We start from the raw sequence: 9,246 nt of genomic DNA on the forward strand, positions 1-9,246 counted from the left end.
CTATTTTTTATTTTCAAGATGACTCATTACTAAAAATAGAAACACTTTTATGTGATCCATCCATTTACTACTTCCTCCGTCCCACTATAGTAGTCTAATTTGAGTTCGACACTTAATTTTAAGAAATGTAAAATAAAGTTGGTCCTATTTTTAGTATATTAATTTTATAATAAATGTGAGTGGAAAAAGATTAGTGGAATGTGAGGTCCATTAACATATATGAAATATTTTAATAGGGACTCCTATAATAGGATACCCAAATATGATTAATCAAGACTCTTAAAATGGGACGGATGGATCATTTATATTTGAAGTGTACTATTTTCATAACATAGTTATAAATAATTAAATTACTATGAAAGTAAAAGGCAAATTAACATATCATTGAAAAACTGATAATACACTTTAATTTGACAAAACAAACATGAGTTACATGAGGATAAGAAAATGATGACAGCACACGGTGTATAACAAGAGATTATTGGAAAAATTGAATTTTGAAATGTGTCAGTTATTGGAAACACACGTCCTTCTAATTAACCCATCTTCTCCGGTTAACGGTCCGATATCTCCCATTTTAATCATGGCGGCGGCGAATGATACGACTATACCTCGCCAAGCACCGGAGTTCACATCCGCCGTGGAAGAGACGTCTGAGGCTAGCGCAGAAGACATGTTGGAGTCACCGGAGGCAGAGGAGTCGAGAGAGGAGAGCAGCGATGAAGAGAGTACGGACCCGAGCCGCCCGTCACAGCAATCAAGGAGGCCCGCATGGTTCAAGGATTACGTTTCTCATTAGAAATATTATTTACTAGATTTATTGCTTTTAATTTTTGAAAATACTTATTTTTGGAACTTTTGAGTCGAGCAATTTATAAGCTCCGTTTCGGGTTTTCTTGTTGGATCTTTCCCGGAATAATCGAGTCGAACCAAACCTAGGGTCCTTAGTATAAATAGGAATTCTGTCCGTTGAAACCTCAAGAATCAATATACAGAATTTTCCCTAATTTTTGTTCTTTACTTTTCACGCAAGTTATTCCTTTTCTGTCAACCCTAGGGAGAAAAAGCGGCGCCGCAATCCGGCGAACCACCCTACTCCGATCAGATACGAAGCCCATTCGTATTAACTGGTGCTTTCACTTGATCTCTACCTTCCGTGCTCCATGATGACCAAAAACATAGGTGCTGGATGTACTGAACTGATCGATGTGACCCTACCACCGCCGCCACCACCGCTTTCACTCTCCTCGGATCCAGCGGTGTCAGCCCTATCGTCGCAGATGGTACAACTCACCGCGATGGTGAGCGAGATGAAGTCGCGCCTGGAGGGTACTGCTGATGCTCTGGTGTTTGGTCGGCCGCTGCCTGCGCCGCCCTACTCCGTGCCTCACTCTCTACTTCGGACGGATTCTCTACCGATTTTCTCGTTCACGCCGGCGTCATCCGTGGCCACGCAGTCAACGAACACTTCACTGCCAGCCTTCCCTCTCGGGTTTTCACACTCCCTAGTGCCCTCGCAACCGATGTCAATCCCGTAGTTCGGCTTTCATGAAGCCGGAGGGTCGATGCCGACCACGACCAAGTTTTCGCAGACAAGTTCACAGCCGTGGCAGTTCAGCTGCCCTGAACAGCGATCAACGGATCGCCTCCCTCTTTCGCACCCTCAATGGTGAGCGCATCGTCGTGTTGGGGTCCGCTGGGATCGACACAGACGTTTGGGGCGTTACAACAAGAGCAGACACGCCCCAAAGTGAAGATGGAACCTCCGAGGTTTGATGGTACGGAGGTAAATAACTAGATTCGGATTCGGGGCATTCAATTTTATTTCGACCATATAGGTACGCCGGAAGCGCAATGGCTGCATTATGCTATCATGCTCTTTTAGCCGGCAGTGGCTAATTGTATTTGAAACTATTGTTCTAGCCACGAATTCGTGACTTGGCCCATGTTTCTGGATGATGTTAGATGACGGTTCGACCCACAGTGTTACGTGAGTCATGTGGGCCATCTCAAGAAGCTGCAGCAGACAGGTACAGTTTCTGACTATCAGTTGGCTTTTGAGAAATTACAGACCAAGGTTGTTGGTGTTCTTGACCACGTTCTGCTTGACTTGTATGTTGCCGGTTTGAAACAACTGATACAGGACGAGTTACTCCTCCATCGGCCAGCCTCCCTGGTTTTCGCATTCGCTCTCGCCACCCAGCTGGCTTCGTGCAGGGCAGATCCTGCGCCGCTGCAGCCCTCCTCGGGCCGCCGCCAATGGCAAACCAGGGAGTACCGCCCCACCACCACCCTGCCACCACAGACTACCTCCAGCCAAGCATCGCTGGCTACGGTCCCACGCGCATCCTTTGTGGTGCCGCGCTCGAAGGAACCCACCACGACCCCTATTATTCGCCTTTCAGCGGCAAAGAAGGCCGAACGCAGGCATCTTGGGCTATGCTTCTACTGCCCTGAGAAATGGGTTGAGGGTCACGTCTACACCCATCGGTTCTTGGCATACATTGGAGTGTGTGACGACGAGGATGATCCGATTGAATCACCAGAGGAAGCAGTCCCGGATGAGGTCATTGCAGTGGATCTTTCTCACTTATTGGCGATGGAGGGTAGGCGCCAATCTAAGTTGCTCACTCTTTCAGGCACGATTGGTTCATGGTCGGTTGAGGTCTTAATCGATACAAGCAGCTCTCATAATTTTTTACATCCTCGTATTGCGGATAAATTGCATCTCCCGTTGACTGCCGTTCGCCCTTTCAGAGTTTACGTTGGGAATAGGTCTTCCCTCCTATGCTCTCATTTGTGCAAGGCTACTCATTTGACCATGCAGGGTACACCATTTTCAGTCGATCTACATGTTCTGCCGATTCATGGGCCGGAAGTCATCCTCGGGATGGAGTGGTTGGAGTCTCTGGGCAGGGTGACCACACACCATTTTCAGTCGATCTACATGTTCTGCCGATTCATGGGCCGGAAGTCATCCTCGGGATGGAGTGGTTGGAGTCTCTGGGCAGGGTGACCACAGATTTTGTTGCAAAGTCCATGGAGATCGTTAAGGACAATAAGTTGATAGTTCTTTCAAGCACGATGCAGCCTTCAATGCGGCTATCACTGAACTCTTTCGCGTCTTTAATGTCGCACTCTTCACCGTTCGAGCTTTATGAACTGGTCGAAACCCCCCCAGCACCTGCCGTGGACCCACCGTTGACAGAGGTTGAATTTTCGGCGAGGCTACACCCGACGATCAGCGCCGTTCTCCTCCGCCATCAGGCGGTGTTCAAGCTGCCTGTGGGGCTGCCGCCTACGCGAACATTCGACCATCGTATCCACCTTATTCCCAACACTAAACCGGTGAATGTACGTCCGTACCGGTGTCCATATTTTCAGAAGAATGAGATTGAGAAGTAGGTCAAGGATATGTTGGATCAGGGGGTGATTCAGCGCAGTCAGAGTCCACTGTCCATTTTCTTCTCCCGTCCTGTTGGTTCACAAGAAGGACGGTACATTTCGTTTCTGTATTGATTACAGAGCTCTGAACAAGGCCACGGTTCCCGACCATTTCCCGATCCCGACCTCGGACGAGCTATTTGATGAATTGGGTGCAACTCGTTTCTTCACCAAATTAGAGCTACGTTCGGGATATCTCCAGATTCGGATGCATGAAGCTGATATTTATAAGACCGCATTCCGGACACACGATGGCCATTTCGAGTTTCTCGTGGTGCCTTTTGGCCACACCAACGCTCCGTCAACTTTCCAAGCGGCGATGGACAACATATTCCAGCCTTTCTTGAGGAAGTTGGTGATTGTTTTCTTTGATGATATTTTGATCTACAACCCTATGTTGGAGTCCCACTGTGACCATCTTGATCAAGTTCTTTCTATTTTAGAGATGCATCTATTCTTTGTGAAATTGATGAAGTGCTCGATTTGCAGCACAACGGTGGATTATTTGGGGCATCTTATATAAGAGGGACAGCTCAAGGCAGATCCGACGAAGATCGAGGCAATGGTGGCATGGCGTACGCCTAAGTCAGTTCGGCAGCTCCGCGGGTTCTTGGGCCTCACTAGCTACTACCGTGGCTTTATTGCCCATTATGCCATCATTGCAGCCCCCTGACAGACCCCCTAAAGAAAGACGCTTTCTCTTGGTCTGCAGCAGCCTCTGATAGCTTCGAGTCGTTGAAGACAGCGATGACCGAGGCGCCCGTCCTATGCCATCCGGATTTCAGTCAGACATTTTATTTGGAAACGGACGCTTGTGCTCATGCAAAATGGTCACCCACTCGCTTTCTTCAGTAAGAAGTTGGAACCCCGCCGTAGGAGCGCGTCCACGTATCACAAGGAGTTGTATGCAATTGTCGAGGCAGTTTAGAAATGGCGTCAGTATTTGTTGGGAAGGGTGTTTGTTATTCGCAGTGATAAGAAGAGCCTCCGAGAACTTTTACAGCATGTGATTCAGACACCGGAACAACATTTGTATATTCGTAAATTAATGGGCTACAAGTTTACTATTGAGTACAAAACCGGTGCAGCTAATAGAGTGGCAGATGCCTTGTCGCGACGTGATGAAGCGATCAGCGATGATGCAACACTCATGTCAGCCTTAGCCAACCCTATTCCAGATATTTTGCAGTTGTTGCGGGAGGAAACAGCTGTATCGCTAGAGTTGATTGCTTTACATGGGCAGATCGAAGCAGGTAGGGCAGATTCGAAGTTTGCTTTGTCGGATGGCCTGATCTATTGGGACCGCGGGATTATGGTAGCTTCGGACTCTCCACTCCGCGAGGCACTGCTGCAGGAGCATCATTGCTCACCCCTCGCGGGTCATCCTGGCTTCGAGAGGACGCTACGCCGTCTCACCGCCGCGTTTCATTGGCCGAACATGCGTCGTGATGTGAAGGCATTTGTATCATCGTGCATTACCTGCCAAACCACTAAATATTCTACGCAAAAACCGGCGGGACTGTTACAGCCTCTACCAATTCCAACACAAGTGTGGGAAGACGTCACTATGGACTTCGTTGTGGGATTGCCGCCTTCCAGGGGTTATACTACTATCATGGTCGCAGTGGACCGCCTATCGAAGTACGCCCATTTCGCTCCACTGCCGGCTTGCTTTGATGCCTTGAGGGTGGCGAAACTTTTCATGGACACTGTGGTGAAACACCACGGATTTCCCAAGACACTTGTTTCTGATCGGGATCCGATTTTCTTGAGTGACGTGTGGAAAGACATGCTCCGATTAAGTGGCACCACTTTGCATTTTTTGACTGCTTATCATCCCCAATCCGATGGTCAAACGGAGGTGCATAACAGGGGCTTGGAGCAATATTTGAGGGCCTTTGCTGCAGATCGCCCGACGAAGTGGACTTCTTTTTTTCCTTGGGCGGAACTGGCATTGTACTGCTTTCACAACGAGGGTATTGGCACTTCGCCGTTTTGGGCACTCTATGGGCGCGAACCGCCCCCTTTGGTGGCAGTGCAGCCCTCGGCAGGGCGCATTCGACATGAACCAACGGTGGCTGAACTGCTTGAGCTGCGAGCTGCGCTATTGGTCGACTTGCGGTAAAATTTGGCGCGCGCTCAGCAGCGTGTGCGTGACGGTGCGAATAATCACAGGTGCGCCGTCCAATTTGAAGTGGATGATACGGTCCTCCTCAAGTTACAAAAATATAGACAACACTTTGTGGCGAAGCCCTTATCGGCGAAGTTAGCACGATGATTTTTAGGACCATTTTTTTATCACGGAGAAGGTGGGACCGGTCGCTTACCGACTACAGTTTCCACAGGGTTCAAGAATTCATGATGTATTTCACGTGAGCTTACTGCGGCATTATATTGAAGAGGGTGCGTCGTCGGGGTCTGTTGTCGCAGAATTTCCGGCTGAGTTTGTGGGAGTTCGTTTGGTGATAAAGCCAGTCTGGATCATTGATCGACGAGTGGCATTGCGGGATGGTCAGCCGGTGGATCAGGCTTTGGTGCAGTGGTCAGGGGAGGCTGACTCTTTGGCTTCGTGGGAACCTTGGTTCAAGGATTATGTTTCTCATTAGAAATATTATTTTCTAGATTTATTGCTTTTACTTTTTGGAAATACTTATTTTTGGAACTTTTGAGTCAAGCAATTTATAAGCTCCTTTTCGGGTTTTCTTGTTGGTTCTTCCCCGGAATGATCGAGTCGAACCAAACCTAGGGTCCTTAGTATAAATAGGAATTCTGTCTGTTGAAACCTCAAGAATCAATATACCGAATTTTCCCTAATTTTTGTTCTTTACTTTTCGCGCAAGTTATTCCTTTTCTATCAACCCTAGGGAGAAAAAGCAGCGCGCAATCCGGCGAACCACCCTACCCAGATCAGATACGAAGCCCCTTCGTATCAACGAAATTCAAGTTAAATACGTCAGGATTGTCGATGTATACCCGAACAATGCTGTTGGTCGATGCTCCTCCGCTAAATAAAACTTGATCCGATTCCAGCAGACCTCTCCTATTCTATAGATTCCTAAAGTAACGGTTGTCGAATAAGTTAGGAGTCACCGCATCTAATGTCACCAGATTCTCGTCACCGCCGGTTCAAGGGCAGTTGCGCTGCCGCGCCTGCGCAAAGCCTGAGCCGATGCTATTGCTGCCGTAGATCCGGTCCCAGAATGTCACGCATCGCGCTTGCCCAATCGTACGAGGCCCTGTAAAAATTTCCATGAATTAAATGCTGAAATTGAAAATATCAAAATCCTAGTTTTTTACCTGACAAAGCAACCATATCCACTTGGTTTAAGTTTTTGTTTGCAAATTTGGAAATGAGGGTTTGGAGAGGATCGCTGTCTCTAGGAAGGTCGTTTTCAGCAAGCGCTCTGGTGGTGGCGGTGGGGGAATCCCTCCTCCCTAGATTCACTCTCCACGACGACCCTCCAACCGCCACCGTTGCATCACGCGCCGCCACTGCCAGAATGTCTGCGCACGACACCTGTAACAGCCCGCCTCCCTACGGCGGTCGGTTCTGGGTGGGGCGGTATCGCTTGTTGTCGTAGTGGGTCCTACTCTCGTCCCATCTCCTCTTATCATGGTTAGGGCGTGGCGGGGGTAGTGCCAGCATAGGGGAAAGGGTAGTGCCAGCGTAGTGTTCCCCGCGCTTCTCTCCTTGGGCATCGCTGCCTCAACATCCAGTGCGAGGGCCAGCGCCTCGGCTTACGTAAGTGTCCCACGGACAGCCAATGCCATCTTAATCTCATGTCTTAGGCTCTCACGAAACTTGTCGGCCAGCTTCTCGTCGGTATCCGTCTGTTCCGGCGCATAGCGGGTCATGTCACAAAGCGCGCGGTCATATTCGGTCACGGACAGACGTCCCAGAGTGAGGTTGTGAAACTCGGCTGCATTTGCCTCGGTCTTGAAGTCCTCCCATGTCATCCCGTCCACTCGATCATGGGGCATGGTCTTTAACTTAGTATCCCACCAAATGTCGGCGGACCCGATCAGTTGATGCGTCACGCAAATCATCTTCTCTTCGTCGTTGCACACCAAAGTCTTGAAGATGCGTTCCAAAGCGCGTACCCAAGTTTCAGCCTTCGCTGGTTCACCCATTCCATCGAAGGTAGGAGGCTTTTGGTCTAAAAACAACTTTACGACTTCCCTATCTACTCGTGGAGGTGGTGGTTGCGGCGGCCGTGGTTGCGTCACGCTTTCTTCTTCCGAGGCCTGGGAAGTGGGTTCCTTGTGCCTTACGTTGCGCCTAGGCGCCATTCTGATTCATTTTCACTCGAGTCGTTAGCGTACTTATTTAAATCCAAATATAGTGATGTGATACATATTTGAAAGAAAGGCTTGATTATTTCCACAAGTAAGGTCCAAGGGATGACCACACAATAGCATTGTAGGAAAAACAGTTTCGCAAGAAGGCGTAATAAAGTTGCCCAATAAGATGAAAGATGCTTGGAAGAAAATTAGAACGGGCAAGTATATTTACATAATAAGGTAGAAAAGAGTAGAGATAACTCCTTGCAAGATAAGATAATAAAAAGGTGCAAATTCCCCATTAATTCTCAAAACGTGGCCAAAAAGGTCTTAGTACAACGAATAAAAAGGAGTAAAGTAAAAGCGAAAGGAAAGGTAAAGTAAACAAAGGTCTTAGAATTCTCAAAACATAGGGAAAGGAAAACAAAAATCACTATTTGGTCACTAATCATCTCCGCCCTCGTCCTCTCTTGGTTCTTCCGACTCTCCGACACTCTCCGCGTTCGAGCTCTCTCCCTTCTCGGACGGTCCCGTCTCCTCGTATTTCTTCTCGTCGCTTAGGGGCGAAGGAATTGAGGTGAGCATCTCTTCGACCTCCCTTCTTATCCTTAGAGGGGCCGAAGTGCGCAGCCTAAGTGTCCTCCTTCGGGGAACGCGAGCAACGTGCGGCTCCTCGTCATCGCGATACTTCATTCGGCGCGCTGCTCCTGGCGAGTACCTTTGCGTTGGTGGATGGAGTGGAGGTCCGTCAACGGCGGCAGACATGGACGGAAGTAAGACTCCTATTAGGCCGACGATGTCTCCTCGAGGCGTGTATTTGGGTGGGCTAAACCAGGTGTAGGATACTGAGGCATATGGATAAGTTGCATGATTCCCTCGTGGTGGGTAGTTCCATACGCGTAAGCATCCAGCCAGTGACCATAGAAATCGGTGACGAAGTTTAGGAGGAACTGTTTTCCGTCCATTCCAGCTCTCTATAGCGTTCCACCGGAAAGTTCCTATTCTTGGCGTAACGACGACGCATAAGGGTGTGATAGAGTTGAACCATCTATATAAAGAGGAAAAGGAAAAGTCAGCACCGCCCCAAAGGGGTGAAAAGGAATAACAAGTGTGTGAGGTTTCAAAAGGTGCGGTGAAAAGGATGTGTATAAAGCAAAAGATGGCGGTACGAAGATAGTATCGTCGGACGTTCTCGTTCCTAAGGCAGCTATTCGCGCGTTTCCTTTCACGATTCGTCGAGTCTTCACATACACTAATGGCCTAATACTAGTCATTCCATGTTTCTATTGTTGGTATAAGCGCTGTGACAGTATAGCTAAGGCATGCTAGGTTCCAAGAAGTCCAGGTCTAAGCATCGCAACATTTCAACATAATCTCACGTGATCACATTCGCATTTCACAATTTTCACTAGTTCTCATACACATTCGACAGATCATCATTCGGGAAGCTTCGCTTCACATTCACAATATTTCCAACACTTATGGCATGCTTTTCACAAAAATAACATTTTCCACCGAAAT

General features: G+C 48.3%; 1 pseudogene; it reads right to left on the minus strand.

The window, feature by feature from the left end:
* Positions 1–507: 507 nt before the first annotated feature.
* On the minus strand, positions 508–7,734 carry LOC125197959 (lignin-forming anionic peroxidase-like; annotated as a pseudogene).
* Between the last annotated feature and the right edge of the window lie 1,512 nt (positions 7,735–9,246).

This window comes from Salvia hispanica, chromosome 2 (assembly GCF_029641045.1).
Source record: "Salvia hispanica isolate PSC_SH4W2 chromosome 2, Shi_PSC_v1, whole genome shotgun sequence".
NCBI lineage: Eukaryota > Viridiplantae > Streptophyta > Magnoliopsida > Lamiales > Lamiaceae > Salvia > Salvia hispanica.